A 12,003-nucleotide genomic window follows, 5' to 3' on the forward strand; every position below is an offset into this window, starting at 1 on the left:
ACTAAGTTTAAGTTTTACAGAACAAATCCTTTTATTAAGGAGATTTGACCTGAACACACTCCATTTGCCAAACTTCAGGTTTCCTCAGAACCTAATCATTTGGACTAAAACAACATTTACCAAGTCAAGTGCACTCTTGCACATTCTTAAAGATGTTTACAATCTGGCACCCCCTGACTTTCGAGGCTTATTTCTCCTACTTCCCTTAGCGTACTCACTGCTCCCAAGAGGCAGGGCTTCCCACCTTCTCCCTGACACATGAGCACTGTGTCAGTCTGGAGAAATGAGTTAACCTCTCAGTATTCTAGACCACTCTGTTTCAGACTTGCCTTGATAGAGGACATTTTCTCACCTGGGAGTTAGTTCCTTCTAGAAGAAAAATTAAAGGCCTATTTCTCTCATGCAACCACACCAGACTCTTCTCTGTTGTTGTTGTTTTTTTTTTTTTTTGAAGGGGAAGGGGTTGAGGAAAGGGGCGAAGGAAGATTGTCCCTGACACTATAGGATTTCAGTGTATTTTGCATCTCATGAACCCCCAAAGGTAATATCTTTGGCCACCAGAGACCACTAAATGACTTGTCTTCAACATTGGTAGCCAGACACCATATCCAGGGATTCTGGGGACTTACTGAAAAGATTTCTGCTTTTTATTGGGACTTTCCATCTCTGGCTCTCTTCAGGTCATTCTCATAAGCAAGGGTGAGGAGGTTCATTGTTCTTTAACTAACTTTTGTTATTCCCAGTTATCTGTCTAGTATCAGAGTGGAGCAAAAGAGCACTTTGACACTCTAAATGTTATAGCCTGTTTTGCTACAAGAGAACTTTCCTATCTCCTAAATCAGCAAAGTCTATTGGTCTTATTACTAATAAGACCAACTCCCCTCAAAACCTTCAATAGACCAGCCCAACTTAATCTATAAAAAGCCCAAACAAAACAAAAAATCTCTTTAAAAAAACCTAAGCTCCAAAACAACTACGCTGGCCTGTGATGTTATTTTTGGTGTGCCAAATGTGCTTTTCACTAATTCATATGAGGGGGGCTATTTCCCAGTCAGTGATACTGGGGATGGAGAATCAAAAGGGAAGTTTTAAACAATAATCTTGAACTCCTGAGTCTTCAGGCTGAATACTCTAATACTGTAATGCTCAGAGACTGTAGAAGATTCTAAAGGTCAGTTGATCAATTAAGAAACCAAGTCCCAAAGAGATGAATATTTCAGTTAATGTCCTCCATCTATGAATCTTTCCTCTGTGAATCTCAAAAAAGAAAGCACCTGAGACCTAATGAGTCTTTTCCTTCTTCCTCTTCTAAGTCCCTGCTGCTACTTACATCCCCTTTCAGTTTTGCATCTATAGTGTCTTCTCTGTTCTGTAGGTATATGTCATCACAGATCAATAATCAGATGCACCTTTTACCCTGAGGTATTTCCTGGTTATATGAGACTTCCCTATTGGAAATGTGCCTATTTGTCAGGGGGCTGGGTCTAATACTTTTCCATTTTCCCTAAGAGTCATTCTCTGTGAAGTGAGATGATGCCCTTGTTCAGTCTATCCCTAACAGGGGGAAGCAGTCCCTTTGCCCATCTCCCTCCCCCTTCCACTTCTTCTGTCTTAAAACCTCGAAAAGGAATCAGCTGTGTGGGCCAGGAGCCAGGACCAGAGCCAGCTGCTCTGCCTAATTAGGGAACAGGTAAGTTTGCCTCCACAGTTGCAGCCTGTGTCCTGGATGTTCAGGTCGGTCAAAGCTGCTCACTCACCTTAAAGTCCACCAAGGGCACTTTCTGTATATTTCTGAGACGTCTTGTGATTTTCTCCCTCTTCCCCGGGAAGAAATTTGCATTTACACCATCTTTCCTGGCATTCTCCGTCTCTGCAGCGACCCACCCCACTGAAGCGCATGCAGGTGTAGAGGTCTGTTGGGCACCCCTAGTACAGAGGGGTAGGCTGGATATTTTTCTGAGCACATTTATACACGTGGCTTGAAGGAGGTGGGCTTTTCAAACCTATTAAAGGGCCTAAGAGGAGATACAGTGGGGGTCCCTGTCTCAGTTGTTTTGGGACCCTAGAAAGAAAAGATGGGAGTGGAGGTGAGGTGGGGGAGTCAAGCCTCACAGCCCCTTTTCCTGTGGGTCTGGCCAGTGCCAATGCTGCTCCTACTCCTTTTGAGCTGAGCATCTTTGCCTGGTGGGAGAAAGGCGACCCCATCCATGAGCTGGGCTGGTGAAACAGGGGGAGCGGTGGCCACAAGCCGGGAGAATCTGGGGTTGGGGGCTGGGGAAGCACAGTTGAGGCTCAGAGGAAGAATGAAGAAGCCGGAGAGAAGAAAAAGAAGGGCTTCCGGTTTCCTTTTCGAGATTTCGCCCAAATTTGAAACAAACCAGTAGCGAGCGCGGGCACAGATAACCGCGACCCACCAGTGGGGCGTTTTCTCTGCTGACGTCTTTTCTGGCGCCACTTACAAATAGCTGAGTGGCTGCGCTGGCCGGGAGGAAGGAGTCACCAGCAGCGGCGGGGAGGAGGCCAGAGGGCTGGGGGCGACCGGGGGCACCAGACCCCCAGGGGTGGGCGTTCTCTGCCCGGGTGAGCTGTCCAGCAGTCCGGGCGCCCACCCAGAGCCTGCCCTGCAGAGGTAAGCTGGGACCACTGTCTCTGCGCTCCTCCACCCTCCCTTCAATCTCACCTATCTGTCACAGTTTCCTTTTTTTCTCCTCCTGCCTTCGACCCCAAACATTGGCTGCCCCCCGCCTCCTAGCCCTGATATGATGTCGGGGGGTCGGGGCGTTAGTGGACCCCCTGGAGCAGGCGTGTGCCCCTTCACTGGACCCAGTGGGGATCTGGGGGCTTCCACAGAGCTCAGCAATGGGGCTAGGACTGAGTGGGCAGCTGCAGGGTGAGTAAGAGCTGGCTTATTAGGAGAAAGTTACTTCTGCTGCCGGCTGCCTGGCTGTGCAAGTGAGAGTTAGTAGGGTGGTTAAAGGCAGGCTACCTCACTTTCCTTTTTGTCGAGTTTCCCCTAATAACGTTCGTCTGCACCGGACTAGGTGAGTCAACCGCTATTCCTGGGCAATGGCCAGCCTGGATTTATCTCCTCCCCCATAAGAAGTGATAGGGGGAAGGGGCGGCATCAGTCCTGCTGATTGCCAGATGTCGAATCCAGTCGGTTATTCCTTTCCTTTCCCACCTGGGAGGTCGGATCAAAATCGCTCTGCTCTCCCACCACTATCTCCCCTTCTTTCCTATTTATTCCACAAACACCCCCCTCTCCCCCACCCGAAGAGACCTTGGTAGTCTGGGGCGGGAGGGAAGAGTGATTCAGACTTTTGAAATGTTGTGGAAGATTTAGAATGAAGGTGAAGTACAAGAAGGGCTTTCCCTCCATATTATCTAGGAGAACTGATTACCATATCAGGAAACATTTTCTAAATTATAACCTGGGGCCAACTGGCTTAAGATATTCAGTAATCAGGAGACAGAGGAAATTGTTACTGGTACCCTCTCTGCTCCCAGGAGAAGGTCTTGTGGATTTAGGACCCTAGTTTAAAGTTGGTCATTCTCATCTTTTTTGGCAAAATGGGAGAAAAAATCTCACGCTTTACAGATTTGTAATATGATAATTATTATTCTTAATTTCAAATTACTTTACTGGCTTCCTCCTTTCTTTTTATTTCTGCCTCCTTGTGGATCACAGCCCACACATCCTCTGGATTCAGATGAGCTGCCCTGATCTTGTTGAGAAATAAAAAAAAATCTGAAAAGAAAGCTGCTGTAATCGGGTAGAAAGTCCCAGATCAGCCAGGGACACACTTCCTGTAGAAGAATTCACATTATGAATGAATTTTGAAATCAGCCACTTGGACACACCCATCCCCTTTTCAGACTCTTAGCTCTGAGACAGTTTTTCATGTTTGGGATGTGGGGGAGGGCTGTCATTTTATTAATGACTGCCAGCAAAAGGTTTCTTTAGGAATGGAGAATCAATCCAATTCTTGGTCAGAGAGAGTGTGTTCTCTGATCTACTTGTATTAAGTTGTATTTAAGAATTAAAACTAGGTTTTGATAACAGAATTCTAGTTTAGTCTAGTTAATTTTTTTTTAAACAGAATCAGAAGATTGCAAAGTCATGCTTGTGACGCTTGCGTATCAGAACCTTTTTCAGTTCTCTTTTAACATTTGATTTTTGGTTCCAGTCTGATTACCCTCCATATAACAAGTGGGCATTTTAGGCACTAGCAAAGTAAGGTAGACTCTTAGACTGCCATGTGTCCATGGTACAAAGAAGAACACTTAAAAATTTGTTTCTAAATGTTCATATTTTTAACTGAAGAAAATCTGATTCTTCATGTAATTTAGGTGCTTATTTCATGCACATGTTCTACAATCCTGGCTCAGAGACTTTGGTGGATATGCAATGCAAAGGGGAAGTGTAATGAAACCTTGCCTTCAGGAATTAGATTAGTAATTAGATTAGATCTGTGATTTCCTCAATGTATAGGAAACTCAGTTTAGAAACTCACTCTACTGACACAGATCACAAACTGTTTATGACTTGGCAGATATTTTTTAATTTTTTTTAAACCAGATCTGAGATTTTATCTGCTTAGGGAGCTCTTAGGGAAACTCTCTGTCTCAACCAGTTTAATGGGTAGAGGCCATAGAGGCTATGACTCACCCAGGGTGACAAGCCAGTATTTGTAAGTGGTGGGACTTGAATCTTGACTTTCCTGACTCCCAGGGTAACTTTCTGTCCACTCCCATGCTACCTCCTTTGATCATAGGATCATAGATGTCATGTTGAAAGGGACCTTAGAGACCATCAAAGCCAGTCCCCTCATTTTACAGATGAGGAAAATAATTTCCAGAAAGGTTAATGTGTTAGCCAAGGACATCCAGGTGCTAAATTAATAGATACAGCATTTGAATCTAGATTCTCTGACTCCAAATCTAGCAGTTCATTGTACCATGTTGTACCATGACATCTCTTCAAAATCCTAGGGAATTGCTTGAGGCACATAGAAGTTAAAGTGATTCATGTAGAATGGTACAGATAGTAAATGTCAGAGCTGGATATACATATCTGGATATACATATCTGGATATATACAGTGACAGGGAGTTTGCTACCTCACAACATGCTCCATTCTAATTTTGGATAACTAATAAAAAGGTCTTCTTTAAACTTACTTCATCTCCCTGTAGCTTTCCCCATTGGTCCGAATGATCTACTTATACACAACAACTCTTCATATATGGGAAGACAGTTATGTTCCTTGGTGAGTTATCTTCTCCTTAGCTCCTACAACCGTTCTTCATATGACATGGTTTTGTATCTTTGTATGTGTGTATACATGCCCCTATGTACAGACATACAAAAGCCTCTGCAGCTATCAGTGATCTATGAAATAGCATGAAAAATTGGCACTATACTCCAAGTATAACTAGGAAATAGGATACTAAACTTGATGGCCAGATGTCTTACAGCAACTTTAACTTTGAGGGCTGTTTTGCTGGGCCGTTCAGGGTAGGTCAGAGAGAGTAGAGAGAAAAAGGGATGAAAAAGTGTACCATAATGTCACCTGAATTGCAGTTATAAAGTTAGAAGAACTTTAGGAACAGACTTTTGGAGAAATAGTTGCCCTAGGTACACACATTAATTCTCTAGTCTGGAAATTTTTAAGGAAAGTCCCTATACTGGCAGAGAGATATTGATGAACTGGAGTCTGTGTAAGGAGGGATTCAGGGTTCAGAAACCAGATTACATGGAGAACAATTGCAGAATTTAATGAAATGCTTTTGTTGCTGTTTGTCCTTTGTTCTCAAAGAGGATCAGGACATCAGGAAGGTGATCCCATAACATGCAAGTGAATTGGATTACAGTGAGGCAGGGCCGTGCAAAGGTACCAGCCTCACTTTGTCCTCCAGAGCCATCTGGGTCCAATAGCCAGATATAGGTCAAGATGACTGGAGATGGCCCAGGATACCGTGGGGAACCTTGGTCCTTTCAAGCCAAGGTCTTTTACAGGTTTCAGTCTGACTGAGGCAACGTCCATTCAGTGATTAAGGCTTAATTAGAACTGAGGCAGAGAACAGCCACTTTACCTAATCAAAAATTATATCTACATATCTACATATTCATATATACATATATGTTCATATATATATGTATGTATGTATATAGTTTTAAAATCGATCTGAGAGGGGAAGACCTTCAGAGTTTCTGGCCAAAACAGAAACAAATGCTATTTCTGTTCATTCTGAGCCAATCAACAAGCAATGCTATGCTGTCAGCCAACAAGGGGGAGTAGAATGAAGTTGGGTAACTCTGAAAGACAAAACTAGGGCCAGCCGGGAGAAAGTATAGGAAGGCCTAATTGTCCAAAGAAGAACTATTGAAGAATCAGTTGTTAACTGGGATGGGTTATTTTGTTAAGTAGGGAGCTTGATGTTTTCAGACGTATTCAAGCAGGAGCTGAATTGCCCATGTGTGAAGAATAGTGTAGAAGTAATTTCCTCATTGATTAAGAGGTTGGGCCTGCTGACCTCTAAGGTCCTTCTAAATCTAAGATTTTAAGACTAAATTAAGTCTTCGTAGATTATGAATGTAAAGAAGTTCTTAATCTTGGATTCATGAATTTCAAGAAAATTAATAACAGTATTTCATTATAATTGATATATATGTAATATATATTCCTATATATTTTATGTATTTAAAAACATAATTTTGAGAAGAGTCCATAGGCTTTACCAGACTACCAAAGGGATCTATGAAACATACTTTGCTTTTTTTTTAAATCAACATATGAGCCCATGGATAACCTTAAGTATGAATGGTCTAGGTTGTCTGTTGAGCAGCTCAAGCTAAAAAGAGCCTCATAGAAAAAGAATCAGAATTGATTAAGAAAGAATCTTAGAGGCAATTCCTTTATTTTCTAGAGGAGGGCATTGAGACTGTCAGAGGTTAAGTGGGTAGTCCAAGAACATATAATTGATATTGGAGCTGGGATTCAAAATCAGGTTCCTTTACTACAAACTCCACACCTTTTGTACCACCTCCCAGAGTTGTCTAAAATTGGAAAAGCTATATTGTTAGGTAGTGGACCCATGTGTTCTGCCTGCCACTAAATTTTCCGGCTTTGACTTTGAACTAGGCTTATGAAACCCTAAGGAAAGTTTCTTTGAAGGAGCCCTGGGATATTCTTTCCTACAGGGTAATCTCTTCTTTCGCCTCACATACCAATATGTCTACTCTTCTGTTTTTTGCTTCTTACCTCTTTGTAGAGATAGGTCTTTGGTCACAAGGTCATCAGGCTTCTAAGTAAAGGACAGGCATGGTTGGCTGGTGGAGCATCACTGAACAGCAGTTTGAGACAGAGTAGATAGAAAATGAAGCAAGTAAACTTGTGAGAAAATCACACAACTAGGGTGTCATCAAGGAAGATGGACACAGGATGGTCTGCTGGGGTCCTGGATAGAGTTAAATGCCCAACTTGAATGAAGCTAGGTGGGTGTTTTTAAAGTTCTTATCCAGGTCAAGCAGGACCAGATAATGAAGGCAGGGAACTGGGAATCAAGATCTGGTGTACAGGTCAAGGTTCTAAACTGAGGAGTTGATGACTTAACAGATATTCAAAATCCCAGCAGGTAGAAAGAGGCTTTATGGGAGTTATGGGAGGTCATAGTATGACAGAGCGATTCAGAGGTTTTGAGGTTCCTTGGGGTTTCATCATTTAGCAAGTTGAAGCTCCTTATAGAGTGCTGTTACCAATTGTACTTTCTTTCCTCCTGGGAATCCTGATGAGAGAGGGGGAGGGTAGAGGTAGAGGTGTGGTAGATAAGACGTAGAAGTAACCAACTAGGAGATTTACCAAGTAAGACTTTGAAGTCTACCATACCAATAGATATCAATCTGTTTGTTGGGCAGGGACCTCTTGTAGTAGGTGGTCTGACTGGTACTACCTTCCCCCTTTCCTCTGCTCCATTTCTGTATAGATGAGGGGTTAGGAGAACCAGGCCCTAGCTGTATAGTCCTTAGAGGAAAGGGTATATTCTTCCCTTTTAAATTATTGTCCTGTCTACCTCCTCCCCTCCTCCTCTTCCTAGGATGCTGGTATTAAGGTATTCATCCTTGGTGATGGTTTCTAAGCTTCCTTTCTTGGTGATGTAGCCAAAAAGTCTCGCTCCTATTGTAGACTTGCTTCTACAAGTAAGCAGGCTGCTGCTGGTAGTAGTGGTGGGATGTGAGGGACTTGGTCTCTTCTACCTCTACCTTTACTACTACTCTTTCCTGTGATGGCAGGATTGTGAAAAACAGTTCCCTTTCCTAGAGTCACTCTAATGATGATGATAAAGTGGGTGTGTGTGTTGGGTGTTTCTCTTCCTTCCTGTATGGGTGGTGGCGGGATGTACCTGGACCACAGAATCTGAGTTGGAAGGGCCTCCGGTGGCCATCTAATTTAACCTATCCTTGATCAAGCACTCTCTTTCCAACTCACCTAACAAGTCCCTCTGGTCCTTGCTTGGAGATGTTCAGTGAAGACCTTCTGGAGAGCTTGAGGATAATGTGGGAGGGAGCACATACCCTTCTTCTACTCCCTCTTCCTCAAACACTGATGGGTAGTAGCTAGTGTAGGCTCTTCCTTTTGTCCACACCCATTTTCCTTCCTGTATTGCTGGCCTGACAAAAGGAGAAAGATTCACCCACCCTGGATGCTTCAATATATTTGAAGTGGCAATGTTGGGGGGAGGATGCTGGCTGTACCACACCCACTTCTTTTCTCTGGGGGGTTGCTGTTTCAGGGGAGAGGAAGCAAAAGGAAGGGAGGAGGAGGATGAGGATGTGGGTGATTCTTCAGTGGGCCTTTGGCTCTACTCATGTCGTCCATAGTAGTCTCTCTGTAATGATGAGGCTGTTGCTAAGATAGAATAAATACCCTTGACATAGAGATCTGTTGCCTCAGGGAAGGATGGGGCAAAGAGGGATTTTTTATGAAGAAGGGAAAAAGAATTCCATCTAGGAAACCTCCTTACAAATTCTTTTATTCTTTAGCTAAAGCAACTTTTTTTTTCTCCTATGAGGTACTATGTGCCAAGGTAAAGGATGACTATGTAGCAGCATGTGAGAGAATTGATTGTGAAGGTACTTTGTAGACCTTAAAATTCAATACAAATACCAGCTATTTATCCTCCTCTTTCTCATCATTACTATACTGAAAAGCCAAAAGCCAAATCACCTTCAACCTTCCTGTGAGAACCCTGGCTAGTAGTCTTAATTGAATCCAGGCCCACAAATATTATATGCCAGGGACTGTGCTAAGCACTGGGGATAAAAAGAAAAGCAAAACCCAATCCCTACTTTCCAGGAGTTCACCATATAATGGGGGATCGATGTACAAATAACAATGTGCAAACAAGCAGAATGTGGGATTTTAGTTGGGACTTGAAGGAGGTCAGGAGATGAGGAGGAAGACAGTTTTAGACTTGGGGCATAGCCAGTGAAATTGTGGTCCTGAGAGGAGCAGCGAAGAGGCCAGTGTTACTGCCTTGTAGAGTACATTAAGGAGAAAGCTGTAAAAAGACTAGAAAGGGAGGAGTAGGCCAGGTTATGAAGGATTTTAAAAGCCAAACATGATTATTCTAGTTTCTCAGGATATATACTCAAAAAATCAACCTTGTGTTCTATTGGGGGAGATGTGTACACTTATAAGCATATACCAAGTAAGTATAGGAGGTGATTTGAGGGAGGAGGTACTAGCAGCTGGAGGTATCAGGAATGACTTCATGTGGGAGGTTGCATTTGAGCTGAACTTTGAAGGAAAGTAGAAATTCCAAGAGGTCCAAGATTGAGGAGGTGATGGGCCTTCTGGGACTGAGGGACAACCAGCACTGAGATGAGAGAGGAAACAACATGTGTGACAAATGGTAAGAAGGCTGACTTGACTGAGTCATGGAGGGGATGGAGGGGAATAATGTGGAATGAGCCTGTATTTAACATGTATACATGAATATAATAGAAAGTGCATAAAAAGTTATTTTGAGGGGAGAAAAATAAAAAAGAATCAGGAATTTGAGGATTTGAGCACCAGTGTGAATCAGTGGTCATGAGGTTACCGGTATCATTCCACTAAACATTTATTAACACTCACTGTGCAGAAAGTACTACTCTGGTCTCTGGGCACTAGTTCACTGCAGGGTCTTACCATGAAGGTTCAAACCTAGTCTTACATTCTAATTTGGACAGCCAGCATTCTTTTTGGACAGGAACATAAATCTCAGATGTTATGTGGTCTTAGTATCATGTCAAGTTAGCAAGACAGTCTAATTTGGGGGCAGCTAGGTGGTGCAGTAAGCAGAACTAGACCTGGAGTCAGGAAAGAGTCATCTTCCTGAGTTGAAATCTGGCCTCAGACACTAGCTGTGTGACAAAGTCATTTAATGTTGTTTACCTCAGTTTCCTCATTTGTAAAATGAGCTACAGAAGGAAATGACAAACCATTCCTGTATCTTTGCCAAGAAAACCCTAAGTAGGGTCACAAAGAATTGGACTGAAATGACTGAATAGCAACAGTCTAATCTCATTATACTGAAACTCAATAACAAGTAACTCACAGTCTAGAAGACTTGCATGGCTTTGATTCTGCACAGAGATAAGTATATTTGATTTTACCAGATAGCTTTTCCTCAACCAATTCAGAACTATCCATTAAATGGTTCCCTTATTATTGTTATTATTTTTAAAATTAATATCTTTTTCCTGATTAACAAGTATTTATTTTCTTTCCTTCCTCCTTCTTCCCCTTCCATTGAACAATTAAAAAAAAACCCCTCATAATAAATATGAATAGTCAAACAAAAATGAATTTCCGTGATGACCATGTCCAAAAATGTATCCGGTTCTACATCTTCTTTTTTCTTTTTTTTCAAAAATGTTGCATCAAATTTACTTTACAAGAATGCTAATGACAAACAAGACTTTTGAAGCCCTCATAAGGAAGGGCTTTGCATTTGTTGGTGGGTTTTTAGGAAGTGCTTATTAAATAGAAATGACATCTATTCATTATTTACTCATCAAAAATTCTAATACTTGGCAATAACCTCCAAAGGCATTACATGCATAAAATACTACAACACCAAGTGTGCTAATCCTGCTTCTTGAAATATGACCCATGCTTCAAGTACCATTAACCTGTTACACTAAGAATTAGACAGCGTCATAGTGAATCACTTGAAGCTATGTATTAGAATACAGTTGATTTTTTAGAGTACACATATGATGAATATAATATTTATTATATGCAATAAATATATAATGATATAATTTATTAAAATTAATTTGAAGCAATGTATGAAATAAGCTGGTTCTACATTTTCAACCCATTACCTTTCTGATAAGAGGGTGGTCAGGATGCTTCACCTTTCGTCCTTTGGAACTATGTTTTTGCATTGCATTGATCAGTGTTTTCAAATCTTTCAAAGTTTTTTTTTTTTTTTATGACGTCTCTATATAAATTGTTCTCCTGGTTCTGCCTACTTAAGTCCAGATCAGTTCATAGAGGTCTTGAGTTTACTCTGAACTATTTATTTTGTCATTGTTATAGTGCAATAACCTTACGCTACAATCATATATCATACCATCTTTATCCATTCCTCGATATGTGGGCACCCCTTTAGCTTCCAGATTTTTTTGCTACACAAAGGGCTGATATAAATATTTTTGTGCATATGTCTTCTTTCTTTGGTTTCTTGGATATATAGGTCTAGTAGGGGTATCACTGGGTCAAAGAGTGTATAGCATATAGTGACTTTGGAGGCATAAATCCAAATTGCTTTCCAAAATGCTTGGACCAATTTGCACCTCTACCAAGAGTGCATTAGTGTGTCTGTTTTACCTCAGCCCTTTGACCTTTGTCATTTTCCCCTTTTGTCACCTTTGATCTGATGGGTTTGAAGTACAACCTTGGAGTTGCTTTAATTTGCATTTCTTTAATTATGGGTGATTTAAATATCTTTT

The sequence above is a fragment of the Notamacropus eugenii genome, chromosome 1 (assembly GCF_028372415.1).
Source record: "Notamacropus eugenii isolate mMacEug1 chromosome 1, mMacEug1.pri_v2, whole genome shotgun sequence".
Classification (NCBI taxonomy): domain Eukaryota; kingdom Metazoa; phylum Chordata; class Mammalia; order Diprotodontia; family Macropodidae; genus Notamacropus; species Notamacropus eugenii.